The 12,796-nt window shown below is 41.6% G+C and overlaps 1 protein-coding gene across 1 annotated transcript in view; it reads right to left on the bottom strand.

Moving 5' to 3' along the window:
* akap6 (A kinase (PRKA) anchor protein 6) overlaps positions 1-12,796 on the bottom strand; it is a 230,882-nt gene that overhangs the window by 80,105 nt on the left and 137,981 nt on the right. The gene's annotated exons all lie outside the window — the stretch shown is intronic.

The raw sequence follows: 12,796 nt of genomic DNA, 5'->3' as shown, positions 1-12,796 counted from the left end.
TTTAAAACGTCTGGTTCCGCCCCTGCTATTAAACGTATGTGACATGGTTGACATTTTCTTTAGATATGTTTGGATACGTCTCCTCTGGAATCCGCTGGCGTCCTCCACGTAGGAGGAAGCTTCTCGAGCCTACAGGTGGGGAGTATTTGATATTTCTCAGTTGTTTTTTATCGTTGTTGTTTGCAGCTCATCTCGTGATGAAATGTTTGAGGCATTCGTCAGAGTTTTCAGCACGTTTCACTCGCTGCTTTGACTGCTTTAAAGAGGTAAAACTGTGGCAGCTTCACAGACGTGCGGGAATCAAACGCAGAGGAAGACTGTGGAGTCCTTTCTGGAAACATTTTAAAGAAATTTTATTTCACCAAGCGTTGCTGAATATTGTCTTGCCTTTGTTTGAGCGTTGTAGTCGGGGAAGCGGAACAACCCTTTTTATTCATGAAATACTGTATGTAGGCCTCCTTTCTAATTGACACTAACCCTTTGAGATCTAAGGGCATTTTTACATTTCTTTATAAATTCCCATTTGAAGGATATTTGCATATAACCTGATTCCCATGTGTTACACATCAAAATGTTCAGAACAAACTCAGCTTTCTGTAAAGTGAGGACCAAATTTGTTCCAAAGCAATGTGTAAAGAGATAATGTGGCCCTAAAGCTGAATAGTTTTTGAAATTTCTCAAATCTCTTGAAAAACAAACCTACACGCAATTGTTGTGGTGCTTGAAATGAGTTTACAAAAGTTTTGGGTTCACAAAAGTAGCGAAATATTGGAATAAAATAGTAAATAAATGTCTAAAATGAAATTTTGTATTATCACTTTTTGAATAGGACTGTTGTGAAACATCGCTTGGACTCCTCAGAGGATTTTAAGTGAGCTTACTGTACATAATGTACCGATGCATGAGAGAAAACTAAGTTTGTTTCATTCAATAAAAGGACTGCACTTTTGTCCGCTCACTAAAGCTTAGATTGGGCCCAAAAAATCAAGCCCTACCCGAGCCCGTGCACGTTGTGGCACATTAACTGTAATTATAAGCCCAAGCCCAATTTAAACCCGACGTGGGCCTCAAACTACAATTCCGAGTTGTTTGAACTACAGAAATCTGTTTAGAATGATCTCAATGAATAATGCAACAAGGACGAAGCATGTAAACTGCGTTGTCTGTTTATTCAGACTGGAAGGTATCGCAAATGGATCCGAATGAAGAAACATTTCTCTGTGAGGGCCTGGTTCCCCGTTGTTTTGCTGTCATAGGCGAGCAGCGTGCCGCACTTAATGCACTCAACAAACCCGACACATCTGTTGTCACTGCCCACGACTCGTTTAAAATGGTTCCATACCTCCGACTTTCCTCCAAACTCGCTCAAAGTTAATTCTCCTGTTTTTCTTTTTTTTATTTTCATCTTCAAGCTTCATGTTTCATGTTGCACTTAAGCTACACCATACAGCCCAACAGGCCCGGTGTGATGCTACACCACACAGCCCAGCAGGCCCGGTGTGATGCTACACCACACAGCCCAGCAGGCCCGGTGTGATGCTACACCACACAGCCCAGCAGGCCCGGTGTGATGCTCCACCATACAGCCCAGCAGGCCCGGTGTGATGCTACACCATACAGCACACAGCAGGCCCGGTGTGATGCTACACCACACAGCCCAACAGGCCCGGTGTGATGCTACACCATACAGCACACAGCAGGCCCGGTGTGATGCTACACCATACAGCCCAGCAGGCCCGGTGTGATGCTACACCATACAGCACACAGCAGGCCCGGTGTGATGCTACACCATACAGCACACAGCAGGCCCGGTGTGATGCTACACCATACAGCACACCAGGCCCGGTGTGATGCTACACCATACAGCCCAACAGGCCCGGTGTGATGCTACACCATACAGCCCAACAGTCCCGGTGTGATGCTACACCATACAGCCCAGCAGGCCCGGTGTGATGCTCCACCATACAGCCCAGCAGTCCCGGTGTGATGCTCCACCATACAGCCCAACAGGCCCGGTGTGATGCTCCACCATACAGCCCAATAGGCCCGGTGTGATGCTACACCATACAACCCAATAGGCCCGGTATGATGCTACACCATACAGCACACAGCAGGCCCGGTGTGATGCTACACCATACAGCCCAATGGGCCCGGTGTGATGCTACACCATACAACCCAGCAGGCCCGGTGTGATGCTACACCATACAACCCAGCAGGCCCGGTGTGATGCGTGCGAGTGGAGGAGACGCTGTGCATGACACGCTGTGCATGACACGCGTTGCATTTTGTAACGTTGTAGCCTAACTTGTGCAACTTTGTACACATTGTGTTACTTAGGCCTAAAATAATATTTCTGATTATGGCATAGCTTTCTCCCCACCCAATTAGGCTAATAAAGTAATGATTAAAAAAACACAAATGCTTGATTCGAGGATAGTGGCGGGAAATATCGGCCGAGTCAAGTTCGGGCTCGGGCAGAGAATCTAAACTCTACCACTCACACGCCGACCACTGTAAGAGAGATAATGACAAATTCCTCCCTGACCTTCTCTCTCTTTTGTATTCCTCATCTTTCCGGTGACAGTGCCGCCACTCTCTAATGCTGCACTCATCATTTACTGGTTCTTTCTTTCTCTTTTCATTCATTCAATCTGTCCTGAATTTCTTTCAACCCTGTCTGTCTTCCATCTTTCAGTCTGAACTCATTTTGTCATGACCTTTGTTTCCGCTCCCTCTCTTCCCTCTCCCTCTTTTCACACTTCATGTTTTTTTGCTTCATGTCTTCCTTCTAACTGAACAACTTTTTAACTCCTGTTCCTTCTCTTTAACATATTCCAATTCAACATTTTACATCTTCTGTCATCCTCTATCCACAGTCCTTTCTCTCTGTATCGCTCTCTCCTTTCCTTTTCTTTTTAAATCTTTTGTAGCTCTCTTTTTGTCCTTGTCTGTTCACTCCCAGCACTCCCTCCATTTTTCAACACTTTGTCTTTACTGTAACACTTCCTCTTCTATTTATTCAAAGCGTCCATTTTCTTTATCTCCATCACTCTCCTCTCTCTCTTCCCTCTATTCAGTTGTAAGCGTAACTCTCCTTCGAAGCTTCCATCTTTTGTGTGTGCTTAATTTCTCTCCCTGTCCTCCTCCACCTCTGTCCTCTTTTTTTCCTTTCTCCTCTTTTCACACCTTCCATCCCTTTATTTTTGCTCTATTTCCATGTCCTTACCATCCCACCTCTCTCTTCTTTTGGCTTCAACCAGTCCCTCCTTTTCGCTAAACAACTTTTTCTCATGTCCCTCATATTTATAATATTCAAATTCAACGTTTTACATCTTCTGTCATCCTCCTCCACTGTCCTTCTCTCTCTCTCTCTCTCTCTCTCTGTCACTCAATCCCTCTCCTTTCCTTTTTTATCTTTTGCGTCCCTTTATCTTTTGTAGCTCTCTCTTTTTGTCCTTGTCTGTTCACTTCCAGCATTCCCTCCATTTTTCAACACTTTGTATTTTCTGTAACATGTCCTCTTCTATCTACTTAAAGCGTCCATCTTTTTCTCCATCACTCTCCATCTATCTCCTCTCTCTTCCCTCTTTTGAGTTGTTAGCGTAACTCTCCTTCGATGCTTCCATCTTTTTTTTGTTGTTGCTTAATTTCCCTCCTCCTCCTCCACTCTTTTTCTCTTTCTCCTCTTTTCATTTTCTGCATCGATAGCTACTTGATTCTACTTTTCCCTTGTCGTTTATCATTACCGCCCGGCCCCATTTGAATATTTAAATGTCTCTTCTCTGACTCTGTGTGTGTGTGAGTGTGACTGTGTGTGTGTGTTTTTTTCTGTGCTGTCATCAGAGAGGCGGCGACCATTTTTCAACGTCGCCGATTCTGATGGAGATGCTATCACTAGGCGCGTCGCGGCCATCCATCCCCTTCACTTAGCTAATAGCCACGCCGCGAGAATGGGGGGGATCGACAGCGAGAAAAAAGAGACGAGTGGAAGGTAAATATGTCGGTGTCGCACTCGTCTAACAGTCAGGAAATTATACGATTTATTCGCTGATGGCAAATATTGATTTAAAAAGGGGGAGGGGGGGCGGGGGGGGGGGGGGTGTTGTTCTGCTGCTGTTGTTGTTGTTTGAAGGATGCCACTGATCCAAAGTCAAAGAAAAAGAGAGGGAGAGAGAGAGAGAGGGGGGGAGAAGAGGAAGATAGACGTGACGATTAAAATGCATGAGATCCGAACTTTAAGATAAGTGCTGAGAGAGGGATCTTTGAGAAATGGGACGGTGGGGGGAGGGGGGGGGGAAGGATGGAGGATGGAGGGAGGAGGGATGGGGGGGAAGGATGCACGGCTGGCTAGTTGTGATGTATTCATGCCTCTAGTCAATCTCCATGCAAGGGTGGACTGAGATACACAGGCCTGAGGACGGAGAGAAGAGAAGGGAGGGAAGACAAAGAGAGAGAGAGAAATACAGTACATAAATAGAGAGGGGAAGAGAGACGCTGAAGACGTGACGGTCAGCAGCGGTGCAAGAAGTACTCCTTTACTGCAGTAAAAGTACGAATACCGAACCGTAAAAATACTCTGTTACAAGTTAAAGTCCTGCATTGAAAATGTTACTTCAGTAAAAGTCTGTAAGTATCATCAGGAAAATGTAGTTAAAGTATTAAAAGTAAAGAAGAATCCTCCCATTGTAGAAAGTGTAAAGGATCCAACCAGTTGTGTGTTTAATGGTCTGATCATCTCAGCTGGACTTGTAGGCCGTTATATTGTTGGCTAGTTTACTTTAGAATAAAACATCAGATTTTATAAACTATATGTGCTATGTGTGCAGTAATCTTAATGTGTAAAGTAACTAGTAACTAAAGCTGGAACAGATGAATGTAGTGGAGTAAAAAGTACAATATTTCTCTCTGAAATGTAGCGGAGTAGAAGTAGAAAGTAGCATGAAAAGAAAAGACAAGTAAAGTACAAGTACCTCAACATTTGTGCTTACGTACAGTACTGGAGTAAATGTACTTAGTTACATGCCAGCACTGACAGTCTGCCATACAATGTGAACTGGACAAAAAACATGCTAGCACCCTCCATCACTGCTCAGAAGTCACCTGTGAGAAAGCGTCAGCCAATCACATTTGAGACACTGACACTGAGTTGTTTTCTGCTCCGCTTTATCTCGTGACTTTAAACGACAGGGCTTCCCAATTCTCTGCGATATAACTTTAACAAGCTACCGACACTTTAATAAGGAGAACAATGCATGGAATGCATCTCTTAGGAAATTAGTTGTAGGGGAGTATGTCTGCAGGCTTCAGGCTTATGAGAGACAGGAGAGTACCTGGCTCTCTGTGAAAGCACCATAAAGGTGAGGACACGGTGAAAGGGGCGGGATGCCAGGCAACGTTTTCCCCCGTTTATTGGGACGCAAGACAGTAATGTCTGGAATCACTGAGCGATAGCGAGAGACAGAGAGGCGATGCAAATAAGGGGAGGGGTTAAAGTACATGGGTCAAACTCAAGGCCAATTAACGTCACCATAACTTTTGGCCCGCTTACTTTTAGTAGATAATTTTCTCCATGTTTTGGGCGTTTTTTTAAAACCATTTTTGTCACTTTTCCGGCGTGTTTGTCACTTTTCCGGCGTGTTTGTCACTTTTTTCTATGATGGCTGAGGAACTTTGTTGCTGACTTTTTTAGGGCTTTATGTCGACTGTAACTGTAAGTGAAAAGACTATATGAGACATACAATAACACAGTTAAAGATATTTTACTCCTTTGATTAAATAAAAGCATGTAAATAATTAAAAAAAATGTCTGGCCCTTGGTTGAGATCTCCACTTTTGAACAAAATGGAACTTTTAAACGTCAAACATCATTTCCTGCATTCTGGTGATTTTTTTCTGCAACAATTTGTGCGTTTTCTGCATCAATTTATGGTGCAAATGTCTTTTATTTATGTAAAGGAAACTATAATATGTTTTTGGGGTGGGTTGCACTGGCCAGTTTTCATTATTGGGGGTGTTGTAAATTACGCCTATGAGTTTAGGCCACACCAAGGGAGTGTTATGCGGCGACAAAAGTTATGTTTAGGCACCAAAACGACCAGTTCAGTTCAGGAAAAAGAGCGTGGTTTGCATTAAAACAATTCCAAGGAACACGCATTTCCCCGGGAAGCAAACTCCGCCCCCCAGTCCACCCCAACTTCCTCCCTAGGCGTCCAGCAGTCACTGGGGTGCATACAGAGGGAAAAAAAAACATACTTACGAATTATAGTGCTTAACTTTTCATAGCTTTTTGAACGTATGGTCCATGACAACAGGCTGCCTGACTGTGTCTATACGGGCTAACATCATTTTCATAAAGCTACATTTGAACTAAAAACCCAAGATCAGGTTTTTTTTTTTTTAGATGGATCTACTCTGGTGCTTACTTTTTAAAGGAGTGAAAAATGTTAACGGATGTGGGATTTCAGCTTGGACATTAAATGTGAATGTGAGAGAGAGACACACACACACACAGACGGAGATCCGGTCTCTCCAATCACAGTTTCACTGTTTATAAACCTTTCTTTAACTATGAGATAATCCTTTCTACCTCATCTGTTCCATATATTTATGTTTCTTCTCTTTCCTCTTCCTCTCATGAGAAATGTAAAGACCAGCCTGCCCTCTGGCCTTGTCTCTCCTGGTTTTTCAGATCATCTACCAACTCTCTCTGCTGTTGAAGCCATTTAAAAGTTTGTGTTGATCGGAGCATCCACTCAGTGTCTGCACTACAAACACAAAACATCAATTGTGACTAATTTAAACTAATTAGATGTTGCTTCAGAGCCATATGTCGGATTTTACAAAGCTGTTTGCATTTCAGTCCTCAGTAACGTGGATGTAAAGTAAATAACGCCCCATAAACATGTACATCGACTAGGAAAAACTAGGACTTTATGTAAAAATGCATTATTTTTTACGAGTACGCATTGACTTTTGGAAAGATGTTGCATTTCTTGAAGTTACAAAACAGTAAAACAGCTCAACAAATCAACAGTGAAAACACCTTGAACTGTGACTTTTGTCTTAAAATACATTTAAAAAATATATATATTTATATTCAAAAGTTGTCCGAGTGAGTTTCGCTGTCATTCAGAACACAAGACAAAATAAGAGTTTACTTGCAAAACGTAAGGTGCCAAAAAGGCTAACTGTTTTGACATTTAAATATTCAATTGTTTGCCAAAAATGAGTGGTAAGCATTTTTTTTTTTTACATGTTATAGTATTAATAAAACCTTAAATATGTTGTTTAAATAACTTGGCTTTAGGGAAATTGTGAATGGCATTTTTCACTTAATTTTCATGTTTCATAGGCTGAATGATTCATCTATTTATTGAGAAGATAATTGGGAAATCAATCAATAATGCAGATAATAGTTATTTGAAGGTCTAACTTCAGAATACAGAAAATCGAAATTGCTATACTGAAAGCAAAGCAGCAATAATTGGTGGAATGGTGCATCTATATTCCACAAAAAGAGCAAAAACATGGCAATGTAGCGTTCATGATGCTTATGTCGTCTTAACATATGTATTACTGCAGGCTGGAAAATATTGTTAGAACAAGGGAAGTAACGGATCACAAAACTCACGGTTGGGATCACGGTTTTGAGTCACAGATTGGACCAATTTTCGGATCAGCACAAAAAAGGGGGAATTTAAATGACTTATTAAAATGTGATAACATTAACTTTCAACAATAATAACTTCTTTCACCAGTAAATTGCGGTTACACGACAAAAACAGATGAGAAAAGGGTATTTTACAATAACTTTGAATGCACCCCGAGGTTGACAGCAGCAGTGACCAGGTGCTAGTTTGTGTCTTTTAGCTCTTAGCTTTAGTCCCGCTGTTGGAATCCTCTACAGCAGTGTTTCTCAAATGGGGGTACGCGTACCACGGGGGGTACTTTGGAGTACTGCAGGGGGTACATGAACCTTCTGCAAAATTTAAAAATATGTCATGCATAATTCCTAAAATAATTAAATTATAACAATGAATGAATGAACGGATTCTGAACATTTGAAATGTAGCATTTTAATGTTTTTCAGTTACAAGGTTGTGCTGCCGACACTGTATTGTTCCTCTTTATATAGATGTAAAAATGTTTTTGCGCTGGTCACGGGGTACTTGGCTTAAAAACACAATTCAAAGGGGGTACATTATTGAAAAACGTTTGATAACCCCTGCTCTACAGTGAAATACAGTCACACTTTACACCGTTTAGCCGTCAGCATTTTAACCGTGTTTAATCCAGCTACTAGCTAACGGTAGGCTAACGTTACCCAATGCCAAGTGTAACGTTAGGGTTTCCTATGCCGCGTGACATGCCGCGGCATGTCACGCTAGGAAACCCTAACGTTACACTTGGCATTGGGTAACGTTAGCCTACCGTTAGCTAGTAGCTGCTTCTGTTGCCTGTAACGTCGGTTTCGACGCATCAGAGAGCAGAGCAGACATTTAAGTGGCACTGAAATGTGTGTTAGATAACGCTCCTTAACGCACCGGTGCCATATAAGCACTGGATTTTAACATGTGGCGTTGACGTGAAGTGAAAATGTCGTTGCCTGTATCTTTTCACGGCAACCCTTCATAGAAATTCATCAGCTTACTTTAAGTAACAGCGACAGTAAAAATGTATTTAACACTATTATTATGGTTAATTATCATGTTGATACGTACGGACCACGGATCAACTATGGTCCGCTACACCACTAGTTAGAATAGTTTGTAATTCACAAAAAAAGAAAACCCTACATCATCATTAAAGAAATTCCTACCTAAAGAGATATATTTATATGTAATATATATATCTCACTATGAATTTAGCTTATGAAAACAAAAAGAAAATGTCAGCTCTTTGCAAAAACACAGAGAAACGAGGCATAAACGCTTGACGAAACAGACGAGAGGGAAGGGGGGGTGGGGGGGAGGAGAGAGTGAAGGGATGGGGGGGGGGAAGAGAAAATCAACAAGCAATCATAAGTTTAATTTGGTCTCCATATTAATGAGCACAGAGCTGAAATGTCAGCAAAAATGCAGTCATACATGAAAAACATTTAATGCATTTTGAACATTAGTCCCCCCATCTCTCTCTTCTCCCAGATTCATCTTATCCGCCAAATGAGAGAAGTTTGTCGGAGGCTGCGTAACGGAACGATTTTGTCGGCGCGGCAGCTAAAGTTCGGGGAGGGGGGGGCATCTTCAGCTTCGTCCTCCACATCTCTTCTCTGTCTCGGGATCTCAATGTTTCTATCTCTCTTCTTTAACCTTGTTTCTACCCTTCTCTTCTCTTCTCTCGATTTCTTCCTGGTCCTCAGACAACTAGGGTTGGGTACCGTTTGGATTATATATATATATATATAAATATATATTAAACCTAAGTCACCTAACACATAACTACAATAATTTAACAAATAACAGTTACACTATTAACAAGTAACAACAACATAAATGTTGTTGAGTTGGTATGCCAACCAGCTTCAAACTTTAGCAGTTCTTTTGCAGATGTTTGCTTCTCTAGCAAGACACGACACCTCTCCTGACTTATGGCATGTCCTGCAGAGGAGAAACCTCTCAGATGGTGTCCAAGAGGCCTGGACACACAGGGAGGAGTTTGAAAGGGCAGACAATTTGGGGAGGCTGTCCCGCCTCCCCCACCACCAGGCTACAGGGTCTTGTCCTGAACGATAGACTAGCAGAGCAAGTGTAATATGTTTACTAGCGATCATGTGCAGTGAATGGTTAATATGCCTTTACGTCCGTTTCAGTGAGCCCAGAGGGAAAATATGGCATTTTAAAAGTAGCCTACATTTACGGTAGGTAGCTAACGGTAGACTACAGAGAAGGTGTGACATTTTTACGTCCGTTTCGGAGCGTGTACAAAAAGATGTCTATCAGCTGTGATTGTAGAGTGCATGTTGGATAATAGCGTGGACACTGGCTTCACACCGCTAGTGGGCACGTGCGCCACTCGGCAGAAAAGGGAGCAAGAAAAAAAGAGTCTGCCGCTGTCCGGAACGATGTCATACGAACCCGTTCATTAAAGTGCGTTGATATAAAGCCTTTTTTCTTATGCAAAAGTTACTTTGGATGTATATATTTGTGTTTTTTTTGTATTTGCTGTTTATTTTATATGAATGTTTAATATGTTTGTTTTGAGTATGCACCCTTCACTAAGGCACATTCCACTGTGTACTTATTAATAAAAGCTTTTCTGATTCTGATGTCCATGATGAGCAGAGTTCTTAAAGATACTGGGCCGATAATAACAAACAACATGAATCTTTTGTATTATTTTTATGAAGTGTTAAATAACAATGTCTGTATACTGACTTCCCCAACGTGAAGTTGCTCGCCAGGAATTTAATTCTGCAGGTTAATTTGCAATGCAACATTCTTTCATTTTGCAGCTTTATGCCGTTTAACTCCTCCCTCACATCCACCTGCTTCTTTTAAACAACGTGTGTGCATGCAGGAGATACACAAAGACGGGGGGGAAACACTGTATGCTTGCTTACATTTGTGTGTGTGTGTATGTGTGTGTATGTGTGTGTGTGTGTGTGTGTGTGTGTCTCAGTGTCTCCGGTTGAGATGGATGTTCCACTGGCTCTGAAAGAGCAGGAAGTGGCTCTGTGACACCCCATTTATACTGCCAGACACTTCAACCTGTGTGTGTGTGTGTGTGTGTGTGTGTGTGTGTGTGTGTGTGTGTGTGTGTGAAAGTACAGCCACATAAACATCTCCCCAAACTGTTTACAATAATTGCAAAAATGAGTACAGTATGTTTTTCAAAGACATAACAGTCAGATACATGTTCATATTTCCATTTCTATGTGACGCTTTTACAAATTATAGTTATTACATTTCACTTTACTTTTACTAATACGACCAATTTCCAATGTCCTTGTTTTTGAATTATTTATACATATCTGACAACTGTGCTGTTGATGTATTTATTTTACAGAACAGAATAATGGATAATACACTAATGCTAAATAATTGCTACATACTTATTTGTTTTTATTTGTAAATCCTTTTTATATATTTGGGATCATTTGGAATATTTCTACCTTCTTAATGTTGGAAAACTAAACTACTGTAACCCTTTAACTCTTTAAACTCACACTAAACTCGTCTTCTGTGCTGCTCAGAGTTTCTGGATGTTTCTCTTTCACTTCATTCAAAAACCTGTTTGGACAAAAAAAGAAGAAAAAGGCAAAGAGACTTTCTCTCTTTCCAAACGAGGCGACGCAACAAAAGAGCCCGGCAACATGTTTTAATTGTCGCCATAGAAACCAGATGAATGAGCCATTTGACTGGCCGTTAAAGATGGCTCGCCATTCAGCCTCGCAGCAAGTCACGTGTGTGAATGTGTGTGTGTGTGTGTGTGTGTATGTTTCTGTGTGTGTGTGTGTGTTTCTGTGTGTGTGTGTGTGTGTGTATGTTTGTGTGTTTCTGTGTGTGTGTGTGTGTGTGTTTCTGTGTGTGTGTTTCTGTGTGTGTGTGTGTGTGTGTGTGTGTGTTTCTTTGTGTGTGTGTGTGTGTGTTAGTGTTTCTGTGTGTGTGTGCTTCTGTGTATTTCTGTGTGTGTGTGTGTGTGTTTCTGTGTGTGTGTGTGTGTGTGTGTGTGTGTGTGTGTGTGTGTGTGTGTGTTTCTGTGTGTGTGTGTGTGTGTGTGTGTGTGTGTGTGTGTGTGTGTGTGTGCTGTGTGTGTGTGTGTGTGTTTCTGTGTGTGTGTGTGTGTGTGTGTGTGTGTGTGTCTCTCAGGGAGGTCATTAGTACAAAGCAAAGAGGGTGAAATGTCTACCAGTCTGTTGAGAGAGAGCAGAAGAGAGAGAAGAGAAAACAGAAAGCAACCTTTACAGAGGTGTTGAATGAATGCACAAACTAATAACTGTCCATTAAAAAAGCTAAAGTAAAACAAATAAAAAATAAATAACGATAAACAATCCTCTCGGCTACTTATGGATTTCCTGATTCACCTGAAAGTGTAACGTGTTTATGCCTGAATGCTGAGCGACAGAGACGTTATGTACAGGTATGTATTGTTCTAGTTGTCCTGATACATGGTGGGATAGGCTGCTAAGAGATTTAAATGTCCCGTATGTATTTTTTTGCTCTTTATTTTCCTTGTTCAGTGCTATTTTTGTCTTTATATTGTTAGACGATTGCTGATTGATTTACTGCTGAATATGGTCTGTCATGTGACTACCTGTCCACAACAATCATGTGACTCATTACCTACTGACCGTGTGACTACTGGCCAATAGGCTATAAGATGCAAACATTTTATGCTTGCCTTGATGAAGGCCTCAACGGCCGAAACGCGTTGCCTTGTCTTAATGATTTAGCCAAGAAATATAATAAAGGCTTTCTAAACTTTACCCTCCTGAGTGTCTCAGTGTCCTTAAACCCATGTAGTAATATGTGCGTCATTCATACAGTTAAAACTGGCCTGAATTTGGTTGGTTATGTCTAGGTCACATAAATGGTTATAATGAAAAAAAGAAAGAGTTTGCAGGTCAAATCAAATCTAAAGTTTGCTTTCAAACTCCAAACCCTGGAGCGTTTCCTTTGATAGTCCGGCTGGTTTGAGGCGGTGTGACCCAACAAACAAACTCTGGTCCGCTTGAAAACAGGGGGGGGTTCGGTTCGCTTCTACGTGAACTACTGTAGAGGTCGCTTCACTTCAGGTGAGAACGCGATCCGACCCAAATACAGGAAGTGAACCAAAAACAGAGCATTTACTAGCCTGC

This window comes from Sander vitreus, chromosome 20 (assembly GCF_031162955.1).
Source record: "Sander vitreus isolate 19-12246 chromosome 20, sanVit1, whole genome shotgun sequence".
In the NCBI taxonomy this organism is placed as follows: Eukaryota; Metazoa; Chordata; class Actinopteri; order Perciformes; family Percidae; genus Sander; species Sander vitreus.
This window is presented reverse-complemented; position numbering and strand designations above follow the sequence as displayed.